The 12,928-nt window shown below is 41.0% G+C and overlaps 2 long non-coding RNA genes across 6 annotated transcripts in view; one reads left to right on the top strand and one right to left on the bottom strand.

The window, feature by feature from the left end:
* Positions 1–7,869, top strand: part of LOC111245765 (uncharacterized) — a 23,290-nt gene extending 15,421 nt beyond the window's left edge. For all 3 annotated transcript variants that reach the window (XR_015320100.1, XR_015320102.1, XR_015320101.1), the window contains exons 3-4: positions 6,829–6,956; positions 7,299–7,869. This is a non-coding gene — a long non-coding RNA (uncharacterized LOC111245765). The remainder of the gene's footprint in view (positions 1–6,828; positions 6,957–7,298) is intronic.
* Positions 3,027–12,928, bottom strand: LOC111245764 (uncharacterized). Of its 3 annotated transcripts, none has more exons than XR_015320098.1 (4): positions 12,801–12,928; positions 11,875–11,959; positions 9,198–10,025; positions 3,027–3,384 (listed from the first exon to the last, which is right to left on the bottom strand). It is a non-coding gene; the product is annotated as an uncharacterized LOC111245764 (long non-coding RNA). The 3 variants fall into 3 exon arrangements; XR_002671461.2 differs by lacking the exon at positions 3,027–3,384 and adding an exon at positions 7,873–8,091; XR_015320099.1 differs by lacking the exons at positions 3,027–3,384; positions 12,801–12,928 and adding exons at positions 7,873–8,091; positions 12,111–12,243.

Here is a 12,928-nt window from a genome sequence, read left to right as displayed (position 1 = left end):
AGATGCTTAAGTAAGATCGGTGATTACGAAAGCCACTTAGAGTATTTATTATAAAATATAGAACACAGTTACACATAGATTGCCTATATTGCCTACGTTGGCGATTCGTTATGATTCAGTCGCGCTCTAAAAAAAATGTTTGATGTTTGTACGCGATGAGATCGTTGAATGGTTTCCTTAAATGTTTTGATCTATGGATTCGATCAAACGCACTATTAAATCTGAAAATTTTTGTGAAGGAACGGTCTCAGGCGCGACACTGCAATGCGCATTGCTAATGAAATCTTTACTTTCGAACTTTACGTCCTGTACTGCCGTTAGAACTATAGCCCTTACTTCAAGCATCAGTAGAAGTATACGAACGCAAGGTTTATAAATTCAATCCTAAATAGGTAAACATAGAGAATAGCACGGTTGAATAGTTCATGTACATGACGTATATGCAGGTGCAGTTATGCGGAAAATGTATACGCTATGTAAGACCAGGCTGGTTTCATCGATTACCGTAACAGCCACAGAATATGTCTTGTTTAATGTTCTGCCAAACAGCTATTCCTTCGGTCTGCCGCTCCCCTGTCATAGTTCTCTCCTATTATATACATGTGCGAGATAGAGTATTTTCAAAATGCCGGGAAAGAACACTAACATGCCTACAGTGCGTTCGAATATTTGTCTCGATATTTCTTCATACTGCCGCTCCCTCAATAGGGATCATAGGCAACGAATGCGCATATGGGCTAGCATATTGTCAGGTTCTCTATATGTATAGAACCCTTATCCCCGATACGGCGCCCCTACATATATTAGTTTGACATACACATATAATTTAGAACGAAGCGTCGGCGGTGTAAAAACTATTTGCCAGGTCTAAAAATACTAGCTGCCAGTTCCTTCTTTTCTAGCTTGACCCCATATGTTAGAGCCCCCCCCCCCCTTGCGACCCCATATGTTATAGACGTCCTTAGCGCTCCAGCGGGGCTGGCGCAAGCATGGCGAAGGGTCGAAGAGCATCCCAGTCACAATTGGCGCCAATAGCGCTATTGTTACCTCCGGTATGGGCTGGGTTGCTTATCTGTTCCGAGGTGCTGTCAACGAGGGCTATTGCCCACTAAGAACGGTTAGGTTCTAGAACACGCTCAGCCGACCTCCGACTCTGGGAATAGTTAGAAATAGAGAAATCTGAAGACAGTAGTCGACTTCGGCCGGCTGAGCAAACTAGAAACGCCCGCTGATATACCGGTATGGTTAATGCAATCCACGGAAACAAGCGACTCAATTACAGCTGAGGTAAGATTGGATACTGTAAAAGTTAATTCTATAGTTGAATACAGTGAAATATCAAAGGACATTTGTGATCTCTATGGTGCGTATATGTATATATAGAGTGAGACATTCAAATTCGGACGATGTTAGGCAGGCTCTTTGAAGTAGTGGGCTTGCTTTCATCCGCTATTGTTGCTATGGTTAATATGTCGTTTGGTAATAAAAAACCCAAGCCCGTTATGTGAAAATAATGTGGTGTCATTTGTGCCATAAGAGGGAGAATGAGTTACTATCAGAAGTTTTCACGCTATACGAACCCTTAACATTGTCAAGTACTGAAATGTTTTGTTTGAAAACCGCGGCTTTTGAAAAAAGTTGAAAAAGATTTCCAAATGGGGCAAATTAAAAGATCCTCAATGAGTTTCGGATGTAAAGGGTTAAAAAATTTATGAAAATTTCTTATTGAGTCATTTTCGATGCAGAAATTAGCGACCATTTAGGAAGGATATCAGTTGTCAGTTAAATTGTCCAGATAAGCCTCAATGCCCAATCTTTTAGCCTATTTGGATTTTTTTGGTCATCATGAACCCTTACATTCTTAGGGTTTATGGCTTATTATCAGCTTAAAGCGTAATTGTGCTGGAAACTTGTTGCGCATTTATCGCTTGACGCACGCTGACTAATAAAGAGTTAACTACTGATTAGAGGAAGAATACTTATAGAAAATAGACGAAATCGATGATAAAACTAAATTAACTAATACAAACGAACGTGTTCCGCGTTTCTGTTTCTGGCCATTTACCTGACGCATGGCGATACATAGCTGCATGCGGAAGCAGTGGCCGAGAATCGAACCAGTATAAGACAAAATCTACAATAAAGGTTCTATTTGAAGAAGGCGGGCAGTTGCCTGCCGCCATCAGTTGATAACAATTGTTTTATTACTAACTAGCAGACAACAGCATATGTATATCTGCTAAAATAAGTACATGTTTCTGATTTTCCATCGAAAGGTTGAGATTCAAAATCGATGTGATAGTCAGTTGGGACTCGGTGCTTCGCCTTGTCCCAATGAAGTAGATCATACTGCGATCTAGATTCAACGGGGTACTAATTAAAAAATGGATTAAAGGGGCCTTCTTCCATGATAATATAACACCATAAGGAAACCGCGATCCTATAAGAGTACCGTGTACCCCATGCACTGCAAAATACAATGTTACCACTTATTCCGACTGAAACTCTGCACGTAATTGCAAAAGGTGCCTAGTTTTTTTTGTGAAAAATTTAGTAACAGAATTTTTACGACTTTTTCGATAATAAGACTGACGCTTTTAATGGTATCGAGGCTTGGATTGAGACGATTAATTATAGTGTTAATTTTATATAAGTGAGTACTTGATTCTCTAGCGTTGCTGTCAGTCACAAACAAGCTTGCACAACGATCAACTGGGCATAGTGAAGAACGCGTTTAACGACTCCTCGATACTGTTGGAAATTGGCAAGCCTAAGCACATTTGCCTGCAGGAAAACCTACTAGTCGGTCGACGTTCGTTCCACTTTGATAGGCAGCTTTTGATATTGCAGGCGCAGCACAAATAACTTTAATACGCATTGTCTGCACATAAATACTCTTTTATTTCTTAATTTCAATTGCCGCTTACTCGATTTGGATAAATGGATAATAGACCAAGTAAAAGACTGCTATCTGGCTATGCTTATAACTAGAGACGCAATCATCACTAAATTGTCTATTTTCTCATTGCTTAAAAATTAGCTTTATTTTTCTGGGTCTAACAATGGTAGTTGTTTTGTCCTGTTTGAACCGAGAAAGCTTTTCTATTATCCCTCTGTGTATATGCCCCTTTCACACCTTCCCTCGTTTTACCGTTCAGTTGTGATCGCTTAGGTCTATTTCTAGAGTTGATGCCACTTGGACAATGCCCGTTGGTGTAGTGCCTCCGAAGAGGAAGACATCTGTTCTGACCTTACTCGGTTTTTTCCGTCACCATCGAAATCCTACTTCACATCGAGTCGCTAATAAAGACGCGATAAAAACGTCCGTTCGCAGCCGACAGGTTCCCTCATTTTTCTGAGGAAGGCGAGGGCATTTACTCACTCCTGCGAAAAGGGTATACCTATTACATCTGCATTTAGTTTTAAACGTTTCATTTTATACAGATATAGCGTAATTTAAGGCGGGTATAGGCTTGGCGTCTGTCTATACAGATAGATGTGCAAATACCAGTAGGAGATATGATGTATTTAGGCGACTGACTCGTCGCGGAATCTTAGCCATGTCCTTATGCGGTAAATGAGCGGAAGGTTTACGCCCTTCATAGTCGCGTTTGAGAAACAAAACTCTGAACGTAATTAGAGCAGATTAAGCGGAGTAAACATAGAGCTTCGTTTTATCTATGCTTTTACTAAGTGAATGAATAAATTGCCTATAACGGTACTTTTCGGATGAGATTAAATTAGATGTTCCTCACAGATGCGCGACAAACGCAATAAATAGGGACAAATTGAACGTGGTTCATGATTGAATTCGGAAACCTTAAACGGTGAGTTCATAGTCCTAAATTATTTCATATATGGTCATTAGGTCGACATTAGGTCAACGGCTTTAAGTCGACAGAGAGCCTATCTGAATCGAGCTAGACTTGCAGCGAAAACTGAGTATAAATTCTATAACGTCAACGTGAAACATATTCGTAGTGCCGTGTCTTGCGCTCAGGTAATCAGCTGTGAAGTATCTTCTTTTCTTTTAGTTGATCACATACTTTTGTCAATGCGTAATGGATCTCATACTCCGGATAACCGTTAAACAGCATTATTTGATATAAACAGATGCGCCGTCAGCGTTTCGGCACACAGCCTTAACTACTTGTCTCACCTAGTGGAAGATTTAACTATTATTTGTAATCTGTTCTTCCCCCAGTCGAACTTGCAAGATAAAATTATACAGGGATGCTGGAAAACGCCCGTACGATACAAAAGTGGTCCCTTTCGCACTGTTTTGCGACCACTTTAAAAACAATTCACACTTTCAGTTTTGTCCAAGTTTTTGCCAGGCCAAAAGTAATGTAAGCAATAAGGCTCTAAGAGCGAACAAAAATCGTAGGAGTACTGAAGTGAGAATTCGGTCAGGGCGAACATAATATCTGTTTCTCACAGTCTATTTGGCCTACTCTGTACGCAGCGGAACACAGCGTCAGCTACTTCATAGATCTCATCTGTATAGATTTTCTGTAGAGATCTATATAGTGATTATTGCAGCTACTAGGCGAATATGGGTAATAACTAAGATAGGTTGGCTTTTGTTTATGTGCAATTGAACGATGTTTGTATCGTTTATTTGACCATATCATGAAATATATAGAGATGCAAATACTGGACGGCTTTTTTTTTTTATGATTTCGGCTTTTCTCGCCGGCGCTACGTGATCGATTCTAATAGAAAGAAAAACAAAACGAGAATTTTGTATTATTTTTTCGCCATCTGCTTCGTATCGGTATTAAACGGGTAAATGTCTCATATAACTTTAAACAGGTCATAGTCGACTTTACGAAGCGTTATATCGTGTGCGTACGCGCTGCGGGAGGATATTTATAAATTACATAAAAAATAACCACGGTGCGTTTTTTACTGTCAGGAAAGAAATGCCATTAGTATATATTGGGCCTCGTATAGACAACGGTATGGGTAAAATATTTTTGATGATTAGATTTGAATGATGTTACGCGCCCATACATCATGCTCATGAGCTTAGAAAGGTCCTTAAGATTTATATTAGTCACTCAACTGGGCATTGCCGCATCTGACTACAGAGGTTGATGAGGGAACCTTCATCCCACTTCATCTACTGCGGAAATATCGCATTCAATTTCACCAACAAAATCGTCTCCGTAGTAGTCAGATTCAGTATCGGTATTGTCGGCAACATCAGGACTCCGCTGTCTCTGACTGGGCTGTCTAGACCTATTTTGTGCGCGTTTAAAAGCTTTAAATATAAAGTTGGCCTAACTCCACATAGATTTATGATAGTCTTAGCCTTTATGTGTGCCTTCTAGTCATGCTACTTATGCTGGCCCAGATACTAGGCATACGCCGCTACACCCTTTACTTGACTGTGTACGAGACGCGTATTCTGACCTAAAGAAGTAGCGCTGCGAACAGTTCGGCCTTCGCAAACAGAAGAAGGTCCCCTGCGACGATCTCGGGCATCTACATGTTCGTCTGCGCATCACAGGCTTTTTTCAGGCAAACAGAACTTAAAATAGGATTGTAATGCTGTCGTACACACGAAACGCTTCAGCTAAGAGCGTGGAGGTTAACAAAGATCGAGAAGATGGTTTTTTTTGGGGTAGTAATTGTTGACGTCGACACAGCCCCAGTAAGGGTAATACTTAGCAATACTTTAGCTTTAAGTTTCAGCGATATATCAGTGATCATTCCTTCTCTGAATGGCTTACACACGTCCGATGTCTAGTCTTAATCTACTATAACCTTCAAAGCTTCATTTTCCAAACGTAAGTATGAAAAACGTAAACTTATTATGGTTACTCATTCATTATATGGGTACTCATTCACATGGTCAAAACTCCGCGATGAATCAGCTGGCCAATTACATTAATTTCCCTATTAGCGCTGGTATTCTCGGATCTATCCGTATAGACGAACGTCGCGCTTGTACCTCCTTCAAGTATCGCTAACATCCATTCCCTTTGGACAAAACCAGCTTTTGATATTGCAGAAGCACCACAGGTATTTTTAATAAGTACCGTCTCTACAGTAAACGCTGTTTTTCTATATATATATATATATATATATATATAGATTGCGCCTGCAATATCAAAAGCTGCCTATCAAAGTGGAACGAACGTCAACCCACTAGTAGGTTTTCCTGCAGGCAAATGTGCTTAGGCTTGCCAATTTCCAACAGTATCGAGGAGTCGTTAATCGCGTGCTTCACTATGCCCAGTTGATCGTTGTGCAAGCTTGTTTGTGACTGACAGCAACGCTAGAGAATCAAGTACTCGCTTATATAAAATTAACACTATAATTAATCGTCTCAATCCAAGCCTCGATACCATTAAAAGCGTCAGTCTTATTATCGAAAAAGTCGTAAAAATTCTGTTAGTAAATTTTTCACAAAAAAAAACTAGGCACCTTTTGCAATTACGTGCAGAGCTTCAGTCGGAATAAGTGGTAATATTGTATTTTGCAGTGCATGGGGTACACGGTACTCGCGGCTTCCTTATGGTGTTCCATTATCATGAAAGAAGACTCCTCTGATCCATTTTTAAATTAGTACCCATTCAATTTAGATCGCAGCATGATCTATTAGCTATATAATTAATTGACCTCGTCTCCATAGAAATAAATTGTAGTTCTTGGTGATTTGTAAGGTATTTCACTTGAGCCTTTGTAAAAAACGAAATCTACACTTGATAGAGTCCTATTTCTTACGTGCTATTACTGTTCTTTTACAATGGCGTCACTGCTGCCTCGTAAACAACAAACACACTATAACTTTTTTTCTACTTGAATTGATGATTACAGAAAGAAATGATGATAGCTGCTTACTCTCTGGCTAATCGGGATCGCACGGAACGCATCTAGACAGACAAGAGGCCAAACACAAACATGTCACGCCAGTACTCAAGCCATAGCGCAACGCGATGCGATAGGTAAGAGTTCACTCCTCTCTAAAACGCTTGCCCAAAAAGAAACAGAGGTATAGGGGGTAGAAGGGTGGGGGGAGTAACTGACCTGAGATGGTATAGCTTTCAGCATAATTTGCCTACCAAAGCTGCCTTGCCGTTTGTTCATTGGGACAAGGCGAAGCACCGAGTCTCGACTGGCTATCACATCGATTTTCTACGTCAATCTTTCGATGGAAAATTGGAGAAATGCACTTATTTTAGCAGTTATACATATGCTATTGTTCGCTAGTTAGCAATACAACAATTGTTATCAACTGATGGCGACAGGAAACTGCCGGCCTTCTTCAAATAGAACCTTTATTGCAGATTTCGTCCTATACTGGTTCGATTCTCGGCCACTGCTTCCGCATGCAGCTATGTATCATCGTGCATCAGGCAAATCGCCACAAACAGAAAAGCAGAACACGTTCTAGTTTCATCGTCACCCGCGTGCATTCGCGATGGCTACCAGTTAACGCGACGGATGCGATATAACCGTAAACAATGCCGCAGGGGCGACAGACCACGTACTTAAAATACGCCCGCTTAATATTCGTAAGAACGTCGTTCTGAGCCATTCTCTTATCCAACATTTATTGGCACTCTGCCATTTATCTTTGTTGTAGAATACGGCAGCCCTAGGTTTTAGGGTTAATACGAAATAATGAAAATATCAAAAACGTTGCCAGTATCAACAGAAGTCCCAGCTTTTCTCCATATCGCCCCGCGATGTTAGGTGCCACCTATTGAGTTTCTAAGATCGCAGTCATCTTCACATTTATTTTCTTATTGATTTTTCTCTCAAATACAGGGTACGGCACACAAAGTTGGGATGTTCACAAATATTTTTTGAGGGCCTTATTTAAATAAAAACAGGGATTTCAACGAAAATCTTCCATATGCTAGAAATGTTATTTCTGGGGGTCACGTTTATTTAATATAACCACCATTCACCACAAGTACAGCTCTAGGTAAGGATTTAAACCGAAATACTTTTTGTTGAATCCGCAGTTAGTATTTTGTTAATCATCGTGCGTCAAGTGTTGCTTAAATACGCTATAAAGGAGAGATTAGATACTCCCTCAGTATTTCGGACCTCAACAGGCAAGTCTGCTTCGGGCTGAAAAAAATAATGAATAGGTTTTCAGCGTCATGAAAGTTGAATCTGCAACTTAAGTTTACTTAATGGCGACACCGATGTCCGAGCTTTTATTTAGTATAATATTGACATTCCACAGATGACCTCTGTCAAGGGTTTCGCAGTTTAGATAATTCTAGCAAACACCGTTATCATGTACACTTTAGTTCCTTTTAACCTAGTCCTCTCTATCTAGAAAGCGCAAGCGCTTGCACTACGAGGGCATAGTTTATAGTCAAAAAGGACTATATCAGGTCTAAATTTGACCTAAGATCTCGCTTATAGTCGGCGCTCCTCTATTAGTTGTTGGCTGAATCAGGAATTCACTTTCTAGGACGTCCGCTATTCATAAAGCTAGACCTCGCTAGCCGATGTCCTACTGGTTGGACGGACTGATGAATGTAAACGAAAAGCAGCAGTTGGCAACGGACAGTAGCGAGGTCTCTGTTTCTATTTTGTCTGTGTATTTCTTTGGATTTGTGTGACCTTTTTCGTCTGAGTGCGGTCATTCACTATTTATGGGCGTCATCTCTAGAAAAAAAACACTTGTCTCAACACAACGTAAGTATGCAGACCAAGTATATCTCCTTTTCCACAGTGTGCTGCCCTATGTCTCCTTTTTTTCTATTCTATTTCATCACGAGACGCGCTTCCACACTCACTGTTTCGCCAGGACGCATTCAGTGCTCCCACCTCAATGAGCACCGACTTAGCACGTGGATGGATGCAAGAATAGAAATGACGAGCAAAGTCATTTTGGCCAGGGTCCTTTAACTAATACGAAGTTACTAAACCGGCAAACAATCTGGACAGCTGGTCCATGGAAATGTAAAGGAGGCCAGACATTCGAAGCAGTGAAATATGTTCGTGCGATGGAATAACTTTTATTTTTCCCATATCTTATATACAAAGAGGTTCAATTTACTAGCATGTCGTTCACATAAAATTTAGAGATTGCAATTATCAAGTGCTAAGATCTAACGTAAATTACTAGGTAACTATATATGTGTATATATAGTTATGTATATATATATAAATATTTCGTTGTCAAACTCATACATTTGTGTTTTGCCAGCAGTGGTACTTACCTGTAATAAGAAAGGGTACGAATCCGTCAGCACGAGACGTGATGAATTGTGTGAGTGCAAAAAAGGCTCTTGCTCGAGCTTCTGAAGAGCGGTTTTAGCGACCATTTCGATGTGTGGTCTGAGGTTGTCGTGTAGAGGGATGTACGTGTTTCGTCTCTCTTGTGGGATAGGCTGATTCAATCGAAACGACACTGCTATACATACATCCTTGTTGACTGTCCTCTGTTTTTCAACAATGTCTTCGTGTGTCCTCCTAGTCCTACCAAACGCAAATTATGGTCCTTCTAAGAAAAAGATTTAGTTTAACTTTAAGCTTGCCTCGCGACGCTACCTGCTTCTTTCGGTGCTTCATATTGTTATAAAAACATTTCGGTCTACGGAAACAATGATTGCTAGAAGGCTGTCATGATGCCTGTATGTTGTCCGGCGCAGGACGAGGTGTTGAACGACAATCAAAGGCAATGTTTGTTTGTGCTTGTTATTCGATTTATCCTTTTCAATTTGAAACAGATCCCTTAAATCCAAGATGCTTGTCGATCAGCATATGATTGCAGTTCACGCGCTCTTTGTCGGCCGTCTTCCTTCAAAAAGGCCTTAGTTCAAGTCGATAATTCAATCGAACGCCTCATCGAAGCGAATTGCATCATTCAGTTCTGAAATGCCATTATAGAACTCCGCAGCCCACCTTTTAGTGGTCGTTTTGGGCATATTCTGGGTTGCTTTAATAGGGTTTGATCTCGGCAAAAATTACGTAGAATAGAACAACTGTCTGTTTGGCTTAAACTCCACCTAAAAATCGGTTCACTGCACAACAAAGACACACTCGGCCTATGAAAAAAAAAAGAACCTTTTTAGAATAATGTGTAGAACTAAACTAGTTGTAGAGAGGCAGAAACAAATAAACAATTAGAAAAATCGCAACGACTTATGCTACAATCTACTATTTAGGACTACTATTATTATTTCTACTATTATTCGAAGACCAACCGATTTGCCTGTGTCAATTGTTGAATAGCGTGGGCATTCATTTTTCTTCTATGGAAGTTCTATTAACTGTGTAAACACAAGAGTACACGGTTTTCTGACTTAATCACCTCGCAATACGTAGAGCCATAATGGACACTATACCCAGATCATCCGTCGCGACCGGTCCAGAGTTGTGAGAGTGTTTTTGCACACTTGGAGGTGCTTTTGCGAATCTTTCTCTAGTGGGGGGTCGACGCCCTTCTGTCTGGCCCTTGCATATACGGTAATGACTCCATTATGGCTGGAGTCATCACAGGGACTGAATGGAAGGTTTTTAACTTAGGCCATTGCTGAAGACCTTGAAAGATGGCAAGGAAGTTAGTGAAAATCGAAATACACATACAATAGTCAAACGCCCGTAGTTCTTCTGTCGCGATAGCCCAAATGTACAATCATTTGTGTCGAAGGCAATTTAATCGTGTGGGCGGTTCCTTTGCAGCCGAGTTGCCTTCCCCGAAGCAGCGTCGGGGCAGGCATTGTAGGAAACAAGTTGAAGATTTTGGAAACCCTCGGAACGTATATAAAGAAGGGGCTGGTAGACCAAGGCACGGCAAAGACAACTAAGCATAGAAGGGGTAACCTGCCCGATGAGACCAAAAGAACTGCTAGGTTCCACGGGGGAATCTGCTGGTGGAATCAAAGAAAGTATTATGAACGGCGTTTGGAGGCTAGTGTGTATGTTCAGAGCTGTACCGGCAATAGTGACCTAATCGGGTCTGCCGCGCTACGCCCTTGGGCGGAGCCCATATATATCCACGGCCAGCATACTGATGCTCGTAGAACGTTGGGTCACTAACGTTAGGGTGGAAAAGTCACAGCCTTCTTAGCCATTAGGACTGATAGCCGACAGCAGGCACACAAATACCAGATAAACGGCGAGGGCAAACAACGCACAACTACAGTACATAATGGCGCACAGTCGCCCTGTCTTCGATCTCCCCACATACGCGCACACGCCCCGAGAAAAGTGTGGAACTTCGGCCACCGTTTTCTGACTGCAATAATACTGAATTAATTCATACCAGCCTTTCTCTACCTCTCTGATGATCTTGGTTCGGAACTGCGTTAATTCGATTTAGACTAAAAACTTACCCAGTTTAAGTGTTGCTTACTTATTAATTATGCATTTATCCGTCCATCAAGCCAAGTTATGGTTTTTCGTTCTCTTTTTGATATCAGGATATGTGTTTTAGAAGCATTTGAACTTTAACGCTCTATTAACCTTCTTTCCTATACCAACGCTTAGTTTTTTGCTTAGTCTTCTGATTTCCATAATTCCATAATATTATAATTAAAATCTGAAATAGGCTATATCTTTCCTATAAATACGTATTTGTGGCGAAGAACTATTGCCCCACTTCATGGATGTGCTCGTCACGCGCTTCGTGACAGAGCGTTGTACAAAACCCTATGCTAGGTTATTGCTTTAACAACCAAAGCCGCATGTGCATAGATACAACCGATCGCCTGCTTCGTTTCTACGAAGATATTACATAACCGTCTGAATATGCATCAATGGATGTCTATACTATTCATCCGCACAAAAACACCACCTGTTTCGCTCTGCCTAGCTGGAAATGAGGAGATGCCGTCTTAGCTGAAATTCTTACAATATGCGGAAGTATTGTTTCTTATCTGCTCGTTCACTCACCACAGAAACTGCCCCGATGGTAGTGACGCGTGAAGGTTTAGTAACCTTGGTTATTTTAGAGCCATTTGCTCTTCGTACTTTGTACCTGCAAGTAGAAGTTGACGTGAGTAGTTTCTTCGCATTGAACTCGCTAGTTTTAATAACGAACACTTTATCAATTACATGTGCCCTGAGTTGGCCCAGGCCTTCATGAAAGGCACATGATGGCCTAGATTCAAGTCCACGCGTGCACACACCTTGTTTCGTACTGGAAGCCGACCGTGTGATAGAGTACCTAAACACTGGCACCGGCTAAATTCGAAACACTTGGGTCTGTATAGACTCTCATTGCATTTCCGCTACCTCTACTCGCCCATATATGACTCAAATTGATACCGCTGTGAGAAATCTGTCAGGATAAACGGGCTTAATGCGAACAATCTGTAGGAGTTGAACGAAAAGTAAAATCAGCATATCCACCGCCTATTCTATTGCTTCATGAAGTCCTGAAGCATCGAGGTGTGCCTTACGTGTCTGAGCATTACCAAGTGATAATTTTGCTACTATGCTATGACGACGACGTTGTATCGTGACGTTAATTGTATGGATCTGTAGTATAAATTGTTTCGACCTTAGCACTTGTTACTGCCTTGGTTGAGCATTGTTTTTGACGGCTGGCCTCTCGCAGCACGAAAGGAACGCTGCCTGCGTGCACTTTTTACGCGCAAAACTAGACCATTTCAAGTGTTTCTAAGTTTAATAGAAAAACAAGCATCGTTACAACGATATAGCGTACGTGGCCGAGCGGTAGGACCAGATAAATTCGTGCTGTATTATTGATGTCATTAGCAAATGAACGAATATCGTAATGCATAGATAACGTTTCAATTTCACATATTCATCAATGTATTAGGTAGAATATATTGGTGACAGTACCAAAGCCTTACCTGCTAACTGGACAGATGGATCGATACGCGTCAGCCCATATAGACAAATTTAGTTGTGCCATATGATTCAGTCGAGGTAAACACATACAAAATTCAAAATTTTAGAAGTTTCAAAAGACCTGTGTCTG

Source organism: Varroa destructor, unplaced genomic scaffold (genome assembly GCF_002443255.2).
Source record: "Varroa destructor unplaced genomic scaffold, Vdes_3.0 BEIS01000002.1, whole genome shotgun sequence".
Lineage (NCBI taxonomy): Eukaryota > Metazoa > Arthropoda > Arachnida > Mesostigmata > Varroidae > Varroa > Varroa destructor.
The sequence above is the reverse complement of the archived record's forward strand: the minus strand, read 5'-3'. Positions and strand labels throughout refer to the sequence as shown.